Source organism: Eulemur rufifrons, chromosome 2 (genome assembly GCF_041146395.1).
Source record: "Eulemur rufifrons isolate Redbay chromosome 2, OSU_ERuf_1, whole genome shotgun sequence".
Taxonomy (NCBI): Eukaryota; Metazoa; Chordata; class Mammalia; order Primates; family Lemuridae; genus Eulemur; species Eulemur rufifrons.
In genome coordinates, this window is record NC_090984.1 from 82,923,259 (window position 1) to 82,935,601 (window position 12,343).

Here is a 12,343-nt window from a genome sequence, read left to right on the forward strand (position 1 = left end):
TTTCAAGGCTTGTTAATCAAAATACCAAGGAGTCATATTGTGGGATAAAATTTCCTGAGCTTCTTCAGTATAACCCATATAAACCAAAGCCCTAATAATTTGAGGAAGTCCTCAATAATTTTTAAAAGTGCAAAGGGATCGTAAAGTTTGAGAACTGCTGTTTTACATAATGTCTTCTAGTTCAACTCCCTGTTTGCAGATGGGCAAATTTAAGTGTCATTCAAAATTATATTGCTATTTAGTGATAGAGTTATAAGTAGGACATAAATACAAGGAGGAAATATTCAAAATGGCAAGCTGGGGCCGGGTATGGTGGCTCACACCTGTAATCCTAGCACTTTGGGAGGCCAAGATGGGAGAATCGCATGACCTCAGGAGTTTGAGACCAGCCTGAGCAAAAGTGAGACCCTGTCTCTGCTGCAAACAGAAAAATTAGCTGGGTGTTGTGGCTCACGCCTGTAGTACCAGGTACTCAGGAGGCTGAGGTAGGAGGATTGCTTGAGCCCAGGAGTTTGAGGTTGCAGTGAGCTATGATGATGCCACTGCACTCTACCTCAGTGCAATTGAATTAGACTGTCTCAAAAAAAAAAAAGTCAAGCTGGAAGTGCCTTAGGTTATCCCCTAGGATGCTGTTCAAATATTTTATAGAAAAACATCCCGGAATTCAATCTCACAATTATATACCATATTAAAAGATAATTTTTGTCTTCCGGTCCCAGGCTCTTCAGCAGCTGCGGGTTACGGTGTAGACATGGCCAAGTCCAAGAACCACACCACACACAACAAGTCCCGAAAGTGGCACAGAAATGGCATCAAGAAACCCCGATCACAAAGATATGGATCTCTTAAGGGGGTGGACCCCAAGTTCCTGAGGAACATGCACTTTGCCAAGAAGCACAACAAGAAGGGCCTGAAGAAGATGCAGGCCAACAATGCCAAGGCCATGAGTGGACGTGCTGAAGCTATCAAGGCCCTCGTAAAGCCCAAGGAGGTTAAGGCTAAGATCCCAAAGGGCATGAGCCGCAAGCTCAGTCAACTTGCCTACATTGCCCACCCTAAGCTTGGGAAGCATGCTCGTGCGCGCATTGCCAAGGGTCTCAGGCTCTGCCGGCCAAAGGCCAAGGATCCAACCAAGGCCCAGTCTAAGGTCCAGTCTAAGGCCCAGTCCAAGGTCCAATCTGCGGCTTCAGCTGCAGCACCAGCTTCAGTTCCAGCTCCAGCTCAGGCTCCCAAAGGTGCCCAGGCCCCTGCAAAGGCTCCAGAGTAGAGGCCTCTGTCTGCCAACATGAGGACAGAAGGACTGGTGTGACCCCTGGGCTGCTGTCTGCATGGGGCTGGGGTCCTCCTGTACTATTTGTACAAATAAACCTGAGGCAGGAAAAAAAAAAAAAGATAATTTTCCACCAAAAAAGTGTAAAATCATGACGACTATACAGGTGTTAAATGAACACATGTCAAAGGCTTTGTTTAAGTCATCATTAGTAAGGAAACCAGGCAGGTGTTACAACTGGTAAAAGCAAAAGTTAAAAAGCAGATACAGTTGTAGATAAGGAATACTGAAATGAATTTGCAAATGGATGCAATACTAGCTTCTTTCACAAAGGGGGTGACAAGTCAGTAGAGCCTCCGCTAGACAGAATTTAGTTGCATGTCCAAAGCAAGAATTATTTTGCTTTGCTATCAGTTATCTACAACTTACAGCATTATAAAATAGCTCAAAGCAAAGAAAGAGACAGAGCTCCCACAGAATCAGAATTAGGTAACACGGAAGACTATACTCTGGACAATGCATAGTTTTCCATTGAAGTGTAGGTTTTTCCTTACAATTAATTCTCTAGGTGCTAGGCACTGAGCTGAGCTAAGTAAGTCAGAAAAAGAACAACTTGGTGTTTACTCTGCTCTCAAAGATTTTTAAAAAATTTTTTTCAACCATCCAGTGGAATCAGATTGATTGATTGATTGATTGATTTTCAAACCCTCAAGTAAAACCAGATCAAGGATCTTGCAATCCTTTCCTATTACATAACACATTGATAATGTTGGCGAGTACCCCGGTTCTCTCATAGCTAGACATAGGCATTTCTTAGGGTTCATCTCCACCTATTGGCTAATAAAAGCTACCACAGTGCCTGCTGTGCTTCTTGACATCCTACCTAAAGCTCCACCAGGTAATAATATCCCCTCATATTGCAGAAGAGGAAACAGAAGCTAAGTCACATGTCCAAAATCTCAACCGGTAAGGTTCCAACAGGTTCAAACCCCATGTATCCAGCTCCATCTACACTCTCTCCCCTAATTTGATGCCAATCCAGTGGAGGGCCTCCTTGGCAAGAAATGCATTTTGCGGTTAATATTCATACCAGAAAGGACAGTAGTTGGACTGACCATGAGAATCATGTGTTTTTTATTAACCCTTCAACTCAGTCCAGAATTTTTAACAGCTCTCTGCTCAATAATAGACATAGTAGGACCTCAAAAATATGTTTTGGATCCTTCATCTTTCTTGGAGGATGACTACTTCTACATGGTCCCAGGGAGAAGAATTTACAAAGATATTCTCTCAGAGAGATTGTGGACATTGTAGATGGAGTTTAAAGGTTAGGCTGAGGGTTGGCTTAGAGCAGGAGTTGGCAAACCAGAGCCCAGGGGCCAAATCTGGTTGGTTTTTATGTAGCTTACAAGCTATTAAAAATAATGGTTTTTACTGTAAGGGTGTGGAACTCACTAGGAGCTCACAGCATGGTAGAGAAAGATTTCTCACACAAAGATTAGGATATAAAGAAGTAAAAAGTTTATTTTGATTTCTTAGAAAGAGAGAGAGAGAGAGAGACAGAGAGAGAGAGAGAGAGAGGGAGAGACAGAGAGAAGGGAAAGAAAGAAAAGACAGAGGCCATGAAAAAAAGAAAGTACCAGTCCCTGAACAAAAGGTACACACATTTTTTTATGGAAACAAAAAAAATAGTGATTACTATCAGCTGATAATAAAAATGACGTTAGAGTCATTGTGTCTAGATTTTCTCTTTTTCCTTTGCCTGGAGATGTTCTCATTTATATTCTGGCGAAACTGGTCTGATGAGAAAAATTCACAATTCTTTTCTGTCTACTCAACTCTTTTTAAATACTATAAAAACACTCTCAACATGTGATCAATTAACAAAAAATCTCAGATGATTAATCTTAAAAACAAAAATTAAGATACATGCCTGTTATTTAACAAGAGTTAGATAATTTATTTTTCCCTGTTAGTTAATTTATTAACAAGGCCATCCTATCATTTACCTTTATTAATGAGTGAAAAAAATTAAAAGGAAAGGATGCCATTTTGTGACATGAAAATTATATGAAGTTCAAATTTCAGTGTTCATAAATTTTCATTAGAATACAGCTTCACCCATTCATTTCATATTTTCTGTGCCGGCTTCGAAGCTCTAAGGGCAGGTTTGAGAAGTTGTAACAGAGACTGTATAGCATGCAAAAGTGAAAATATCTATTATCTGGCCCTCTACAGAAAAAGTTTGCCAACTCCTGGCTTAGAGTCACTTTCTGTTTGAGAATAATTTCTCAGGAACCCCAGAGTGAGTAGTTCAGAAGGATTGCAACATGGCATGTCCTAAATGTTAGAATTACTTGAGGGAAATGGTGTTATTGCAAGAGTCTTGGTAAGAAGGCCAAGCCCCACCAGAGGCTTGAAATCCTAGCCTGATACCACCGTGGGAAGGTTCTCTGCTGGGTTTCCCGCAGTTGGCACCTCTATCACTCCATGGCTGGTTTAGGTCCTGTGGAATCCGCTTGCATTTAGCATTAATTACAATAATTAAAATTAAGCGGTGCCTCCTGTGTGGGAATTTGCCCGTCCCTGACAGAAACGCTTGCAAACGGTTCTTCTTTCTTAAGAGCACCCTCTGCTGGTCAGTTCTCAGAAAGCGCCACAGCGTCACATTTCCATCGCAAATGGGTTTGCTGCCCGGAAGAATCCAAAGGTAGATTTTTACTTTATTATTATTTTTTTTTTTAAGACGGGATCTTGGCATATCGCCCTGGCTGGTCTCAAACTCCTGGGTTCAAGCCATTCTCTGGCCTCAGCCTCCCCAGTAGCTGGGACTACAGGCGAACACCACCACACCTGGCTCAAAGGTAAATTTTGATTTACAGACAAAAGCACTTTGGGTATTATCTCCGTGCCTGGTCGAGGTTTTCACAGTACATGGGCATTAACACCTGAGGATATAGAACTTCATTGTAGAACTTGGTGAGGGAACAAAACTGTGAATGCAACCTTTTGCATGCAAACCAGCAATCCCCTAGGTAAGCAAGTGAGCCCTAGGTAGGTAAAGCCTTGTTGCATGCTGGCTGCCCAGACAACCTGTTAATAGGGCAGAGCTGAGTTTATTGCTCCCACCATAAGAAAGTCTGAAAGAGCCTCAATAGAAGAGGAAGGTCTGATTCATTAAGACTCTGATGTCTGGTTTAAGGCAGATCTTTTCATGTGGGGGAGGGAGGCCTGATTAGGATTGGGTAAAGATTGTGATCTATTAGTTTAGGGTTGTGGACACAGCAAGGTTTGAGTCTAGGAATATAAACTGCCTGTGGATGACTTGATGAGACTTTCCAGAAATTCCTACAATGAAACATGAAGATTTGCAACCTTGCTCTTCCAGGACAAGAGTCTCTGAACTAGTAAAGTTGTGCTAAGGAAGGTGATGGAATAGTAGATAGTTTTGGTTTTGAGCCTCCTAAGATGGTAAGTGTAGTCTGGGAGGCCCAGTGGGGATGCAGTGTGGGCAGACTCAGTGCCCTGGTGACTTGGGATGAAATATTGGGTCTGCTCTGGGTTTGCAGCTTTGTTAGGAGTGAATGGAACTGTGTTTATAACTCTTTGAGTGTGGGGATGTGGAGATGTGGGGATTCTGCAGCTAAAAGGTAGCCTGCCAGGAAAATTTGATCCTTGTAGGCCACTACAGTGTTGTTTTGACATGAGCATCTGCTTAAGGCTGGAGGCTGCCAAGGTGAATGAGAGACAGCCCCTCGGGATCCCACCCCTACTTGGGAGCAGCTCTACAGAGGCCCTCGTTAAAAAGCTCCAGAAGGTGCACAGACGATAGCATTCAGGCTTGGCTGGATGTGGGGAAAATCAGGGAAACCTGTACAGAGTTGATGTCAAAATTGAGATTCAAAGGGTGATGGGAATGCACCAGGCTGGGAAAGGATGAAGGCAGGGAGACCTCTCAGTCCTAGGAAACTGGATCAGGAATGCTCCCAGCATGTTCTGGGAACAGCAAGTGGTTCCATGTGGCTGGAGTCCAGTGTGCTTTGGGAACAAGGGAAGGAAAGGAAGTTTGAGGCCAAGTGGTCACAGGCCTTGTTGGAGAAGGTGTTGGGCTTTAACCTGGAGGTGGCATAAAGCCCCTGGAAAGGTTTTAGCAGACAAGTGCCATGATTTGATTTGTTCTTTAGAATTCCACTCCAGCTGAGTGGTGAGTGGGTGCAAATGGACTAATAACCAGGAAGTTGTGGTCTCAATAACAGAGGCTGAGGACCTTCACAAAGAAAGTGGCCTTGAGAATGAAGAAAAGGAAAGATTCATGATGAAGAGGTGAGACCACTGTGCCTTGGTGACCCATTGAAAGTGGGGAGGAGGAAGAGAGAAGGATTTCTAGCCCGGATGGTACATTAGACTTTGGTTTCATTAGCTGTGATGGGAAATGTGAGAAAACAAGCGGGTTTATTTAGGAAGGTGGTAAGTTCAGTCTCGGACACGCAGGCTCTGAGGCACAGAGGACGGGGCTCTTCCAAGAAATGCAAAAATGGAGCTTCTCTGAGAGGTGGGGATTGCACAAGCAGATTTAGGCTTCACTGACAGGTAGAAAGATGAAGCCATGGAAAAGACATGGAATAGCTGAAATCAACAAAGGAGAGGATAAATCGAGAGTAAAGATAAAGGCACCCCCTGAAGGAATGCAGGGTCAATAGTTGAGCAAACCTGGCCACCTTAGAAGTTCCTATGCTTCTCCCTCCAGGGAGAGAGGTTCTTATCTTAGGACATGTACCTGCACCAAAACTGGGGGGGCACCTGCCCAGTGAAGAGGGCCATAGGACAATATAGAGGCGTGTGCTTGGAAAAGGAAGGAAAAGAACCCCCCCTCCCCCCTCACAGGATAGAACAGAGGAGGACAGAGAAGGTAATTAGTTTTTGTGGAACAGAGAATTTGGCCTATTTCTTACTCTGGATTTAATCAACTCAGTGCCTGAAAGGCTGGGAAACAACTGAAGTGGGAAAGAAATGCTTCCAAATGAAAGCTGCCTCTCTGGGGACCCAGTGTGCAAGCTGCAGGGGAAGCAGGGCTGTGCCTCAGCTGTCACTCGGGTCTCAGCGGCTGAGCAAGAACAAATGAATGGTCCTGAAGGGAAGCAGGGCAGAGTTGGGAATGCCTGTGTAGAGAGGTCAGCCCACGGGAAGCCCACAGCGTTCCCTGGGACAGCTGTTCTCAATCTCTCACGTCAGGGTCACCTGTAGGGCTTGGGGAAATGCAGATGGCTGGCCCCATGCTCAGAGGTTCAGAGCCAGCGAGTCTGGGGTGGAGCTGGAGGACGTGCAGCTCCAACGAGTTCCCAGCTGTGGCTGAGGCTGCTGGTCCAGAGACCGGTCTTTGAGAACCGCTGGTCTATGAGATCCCTAAAGCAGGGTGCTATGGTTTGAATGGATCCCCCAAAACTTCATGTGTTGAGAACGTACTCTCCAATGCTGCAGTGTGGAGAGGTGGGCCCCCGTTTGCAGTCTGGGAGGTAGGCAGATGGGGCTGAGCGGCTCAGTTTCACAGGCCACACCATGGCAGAGGGTCAGTGTTCCCTGGGCCACAGAGGGCACAGAAGCGGAGTTCCTGACACGGCATGGTATGGAGCAGTGGGATGTTCCCACATGGCTGAGAGAACCTGCAGACCTGGCAGGGGGCACGAGGCAGGCACAGCAGTGACCCAATAATCATAGACTGGACAGAAATGAGAACGTCCTAGGGGGTGCCAGGTTGGGCCAATGAAGACACCAAACTGATCCGCAAGCTGCCATCCACTTCTTGGCATTTCAGAAGTTCCCCCAAATTTAGGTGCAACCCCTGAAAAAAGAGATCATAACTGATTCATCATAAATCGATGGTGATTTATCTTCCACCATGTGTGGAAAGGAGATGTGAAGCATAAGTAAGGTTCACACTGTGGACCGTTGTATCACTTTCTCCAGCAAGCCTTGGAAGGAACAGGCTGGGACAGACTTTATTTCCCAGGGTGCTATCAATGACAGCCCATGACCAGAAGATCCATACTTTTTTGAAAACCAAATTCCAAATATTAATATTTCCTGACTGAGAAGGAAGAGCGTAAAAATGGCAGCAGCTTTAGAAACACACACTCCACTGCACTCTAAAGTCTAAGGCTGCCAGAAAGCTGGCTCTTGGGGGAAATAACTCAAACCCTCATTAACAATCTAAATTATTTATTCCTACAGAGTCATTAGTGGCACCAATGAGGTCAGGTCTCAGGTTCCACAAATGCCATCAGGGAAACTGTGCGTGATTACAGCTGGAAAGGAAAGGACGGGAGAGATTGTTTTTCCTCGGCATTTGCTAACACTTGTGCCCAGCACTGAATATTAGAAACTGAGCACGCAACTCCCAGGGGGCTGCTGCTCTTATCTGCCAAAGCTAAAGTAGGAATGACCCAGCAAACACGCAAAGTAAAGGGAAACAATGTGTTCAAGTAGAAATGAGTATGAACAGCAAAATTTTTCCTCTCTATTATTAAACTCCAATATAGTAGCCCATTTACAATATTTTCCAGGGAGCTTTTTAAAAGAAAAGATGTAGAGGTAAACTGCCTTGCTTTTTCTGAGCCTAGGACAGGAATTGAGGCCAGCATCTCTTTGGAAAATAGGAAAATCTCTTTGAATTAAGAGTCACAATGGTATAGCTGGGAAATATGTCTTGATTGATAGCAGCTATTTCTCTGCCTTTCTTTCTAATGTGCTCATTCTCTCAGCCTTAGAATTTATTTTTCTATAATTGGAAAATTATCCACATGGCTGTCCTGCTCTTCTAGCATTGTCAAGTAGTCAGTGGGAGGCATGAAGGTGAGTAGTTCACACAGCTGGTTCTCAATCGCCCAGATGATGGCTGAAAAGGGAGCAGAGCGCAATTTTCAACAGATAATGCCCCATACCTTAGGCTACTAGACTATGCACACAGCTTTTGACACTTAGCATTGCCGCTTTACCTGACCTCTGCGACAGCCTCCTAAACTGGTCTCCCAGCTTCTTACTCTCTGCCAGCTACATTCTGTTCTCCACACGGTAGCCAGAAGGATCTTACAGCCCAAGTCTCAAGCTTATCACCCTTTTCAAACCTTCAACGGCTTTCTGTTGCACATGGAATAAAGTCCCTACTTCTCGCCCTGGCCTTCAGGCCCCTGCAGGGCTGTCCCTCCACTCTGTCATGCCCTCCTCGCTCCCCACCGGCACCCCCACCCTGCCGGCTCACTGCCCTCCCTGGGCTGGTCTTCCCCAGTGCCCTGACAAAAGGGCCTTTAGCTCCTGCTTTTGCTCACGCTCTGCCCCTTTCCCTCCTTTGGAAACCCAGTAACAGCTCAGATTTTATAACCAGCTGAGATTATAAAATATACGAGGCCTCCCCTGAACACCCTATTGAACGTAGATCCCTTTCTGTGGGTCCCTATCTCCTTTGCCTTGTTGTTGTTTCCTGTCTCCCTGTTGGCCTGTAAACGCCATGAAGGGGAGGATCAGGTCTGTCTTCTTCATCATTATATCGCCAGTGTCTAGCATGGTACAAAAGAGGTGCTCAATAAATACCTGCTGAACGGATGAGCAGATGTTCTCCACCCTCACACTTTACCCAGGTCTGACGTCCCCCTTAGTGGACCCATCATGAACTACCCGGGGCTTCACGTGTCATGAGCACAGAATAGTTATGAGAGACTTTGAAGGGGAAGATGGAGTATCTTGTGTTTTCCATCAAAACAGAGTTTTACTTAAAATATCCACAAGTCTGAGAGCCATGATGGGATCAGGGCAAATCTGAAGGAGCTCCCCATCCCGTCCCCCACCTTCTCTGTAGCTTGCAGGCTAGACTCAATGCTGTGGTTTTAGAACCCTGGAGGTCTGGCCCCAAAGTAAAGCCTGCCATTTGGAGTTTGCCTGTCAGGCCAATGCCTTTTCCAAGATGGTCAAAGGTTTTTTGAGGACCAGGTTACCCAGCACTACAAGTATTTCCCTACAGTAGCAGCCCCTGCCTAACTCCTAGCATTTGGGAGAAAGACCAGTTCTCAGGAATTTGAAACAAAGGGAAATGGCTGAGCCTTTGTGGGCATCTCAGAATTAGCAAGTCTGTCTGCGGATTCACTGAGGTGCTAGGGAAAGGAGAGAGAGAACAGGAACATGCACAGGAGATCAGTAAAGCAGACGATACAAGTTTGGCTATATGTCAGTCAATAGTATATGACATCATAATCTCTGCCTTATTCATTAACTGCATTCAAGAATTCAGAGGTGGCTTTTCTATAATTTTTAGGGGAAGCATCCATAGAATTCTATCATCCAAATGTTGATCTCTGTTGCTCCACCCCCAACCGTGCTTCTCCAAGCCCTCTCCTCTTTTAGAACTTTTTAAGGACACTACATATTCCCTGTTCTCTTTATCCTTCCAACCACTTTTCCCATACTCCAAGTCTCTTCCTCCTACTCCCACTTGAATATGAACACCGGGTTTTCCTAATACGTAGTCTTCAGCCCTCTTTTCTTTCCCTCTTTCCTCGGGGAGCTCATTGCAATGCTTTCAACTACAACTTTATGCTGACGACTCCTCAATGGACATCTCTAGTCATGTCCACCCACTCATGTTCATTCCTGGCATCTCAGGAGTGACTATGGGCTGCATCTACTATCACCTCAAACTCAACAGGTCCAGAACCTGATTCTTCAACTTCCCCAGACTGGTTCCCTCCTAGCTGCACTCCTGTTTGTATGCATTTGTAGGGATTCACACTTCATCACCTCTCCGATGCTCAACCTTCCAGAGATTCCCTTTAAGCCATCCGTCTCATTCTCAACCTATGTTGAGTCCCCTGTGGATCGTTTCTTTTAAATCTCTCTGGACCTTGTCCTCACATTAGGACTACTTCAGTTGTAAGTGACAAAACCCCAAACCAGTCTAGCTCAAGCACAAAAAGGAATTTATTGACTTGCATATCTGAAAAGTTGCATCTAGCCCCTCAGCAAATATTTTTTGGAATGGCCTCTCTCTACCTCTTGGCCCTGTTTTCCTCTGTGTTGTTTTCACAGTTAGACAAGCTTTTCCCCTGCAGGATTAGATGTGGAATATGAATGCTTTCTGTTCCCTGTATGACTATGTAGGTTCCTATTCATTCCTATTCAATTTCTACCAATAAAATTGAACTCCACTGCCCTGCTTTTTGCTTTTAATACTAAATCATGAAATTCCAGAGCCTGACCTTAAAAAAAGAAAAAAAGCAAGTCTTCATATTTAACAAAAAACAGTCTCAGAAAGAGAGGAAGGAGATGTTCTCTCTTCAAGAGACTCCCCCAGGTAGAGAGATCTTTCTGCATTATACAACTTGTTCAAACAAATCTGATTTCATGGAGTGTTCAATTGATAACATTCATTAGAATATAAAACTTGTTTTTCTGTGCACTATAGAGACTTCTGTGGATATTCCTAAGTGTTATCAACTTGTTCTGTTCACTGTCTTTGGAAGAATAATTTGAACAAAGGCATCTAGTAAAATTGCTAAGACTTTAAAAAATGTTACAAGCTGTGAAAATAACCTTCAAAGAGTGACTCGTACCTCTGATGGTTGTCTTTCTTGATAATGTGTTGCCCTGGTGATAATGTGTTGCCCTGGTAATAATGTTGAAATTGCCACCTCTACATTTCTGAAACCATATATACTCTTGCAAATATTTTAGGTTTTGTGAGCCACATGGTCTCTGTTGCGTCTATTCTATGGCACCACTGTAGCACCAAAGCAGCCAGTAAGAAAATGGGCGTGGATGTGTTCCAATATGACTTTACTTATGGACACTGAAATTTGAATTCCATATAGTTTTCATGTGTCACAAAATATTAGTCATCTTTTGATTTTTCAACCATTTAAAAATGCAAAAACCATTCTTATCTTACATAGAACCCTCTTCCCCCAGATACTTATGGGGCTAACTCCCATACCTCCTTCAAGCCTTTCTTTAAAGTTCACCTTCTCAGTAAGGCCTAACCTGACTGTCCCATCTAAAACCACAACCCTTACCACATCCCACTCTCCCAACCATCCCCACCCCTACTCTTTACCCCCTTACCTTGTTATGATTTTCCCATAGGACTTAGCACCTGCTAAAATAGTAAATAATTTACTTATTTATGATTGTGCTGTTTGTCTTCCCCTGCCACATGGTTAGCTCCCTGAGGTCAAGACTATTGTTTATTAGCTGTCAGATACCTCCGAAGTGCCTAGAAGACTGTTTGGCATGCAGTTGACACTTAAAAATTTTGTTGAATAATTCAGCAGATGGATTAGTGGTCTATCAAACCCCTGATCAACCATTAGATTAGAGCTCAGGTCATTGGATAATAAAAGTTAGTTTTCTCTTCTTGCAGTGCATAGAGGGCTTGGTCTTCAGAAATGGGATTATCTACAGTTCACTTCTTGTTGGACACTTCATTCAGGATAGGCCAATTTGACTCCTTCAAATTCAGAGAAAAAATGACAAATGGTTTTTCAAAATAAAAAAAAGAGATTGAATATTTATAATAAGCTACACTTGTTTTCCAAAATTTGTTTTATCCCCTGCCCAAGTCTGGTGGGCCCTTTCAGTGTTTTGTTTGTGAATCTTCCTCCAACTTCTCCACCCCTGGGGATGGTCCAGGCTGACAACCAGGGACAGTTCAAGTGGTTGACAACTTGGAGCCCTGAAATAAAGACTAGGCCAGGAGCAAACAACTTAGTTTTTTGCATTAAAGGGTCACTTTCAGGAAACAAATGGTCAGAGCTGCTTTTCCCCTTTTTAAAAGAAATGCATTATTTGCAATTATATGTATTTCTTTATTATTTTCTTTTCCTTGATAAGTTTGTTTTTTCTTATTTTTTGGCTAGTATTTCATTAATTCTACAACTAGCATACACCACAGTATTTGATTACAGCTGCAACTTTGATCAAATTTTGTTGGAACTGAGACACTCTTGAACTTTTAAAAAATTTATTGTTTAAGTATCTTACTTGCAAAATATAGATTATCTTACAGTGGCCCCTTAAAACTGTATTCTGGCC

The 12,343-nt window shown here is 43.8% G+C and overlaps 1 pseudogene; it reads left to right on the plus strand.

Annotated features, from left to right (window-relative positions):
• The first annotated feature begins 728 nt into the window (after positions 1-728).
• Positions 729-1,372, plus strand: LOC138379895 (large ribosomal subunit protein eL29 pseudogene; annotated as a pseudogene).
• Positions 1,373-12,343: the final 10,971 nt, after the last annotated feature.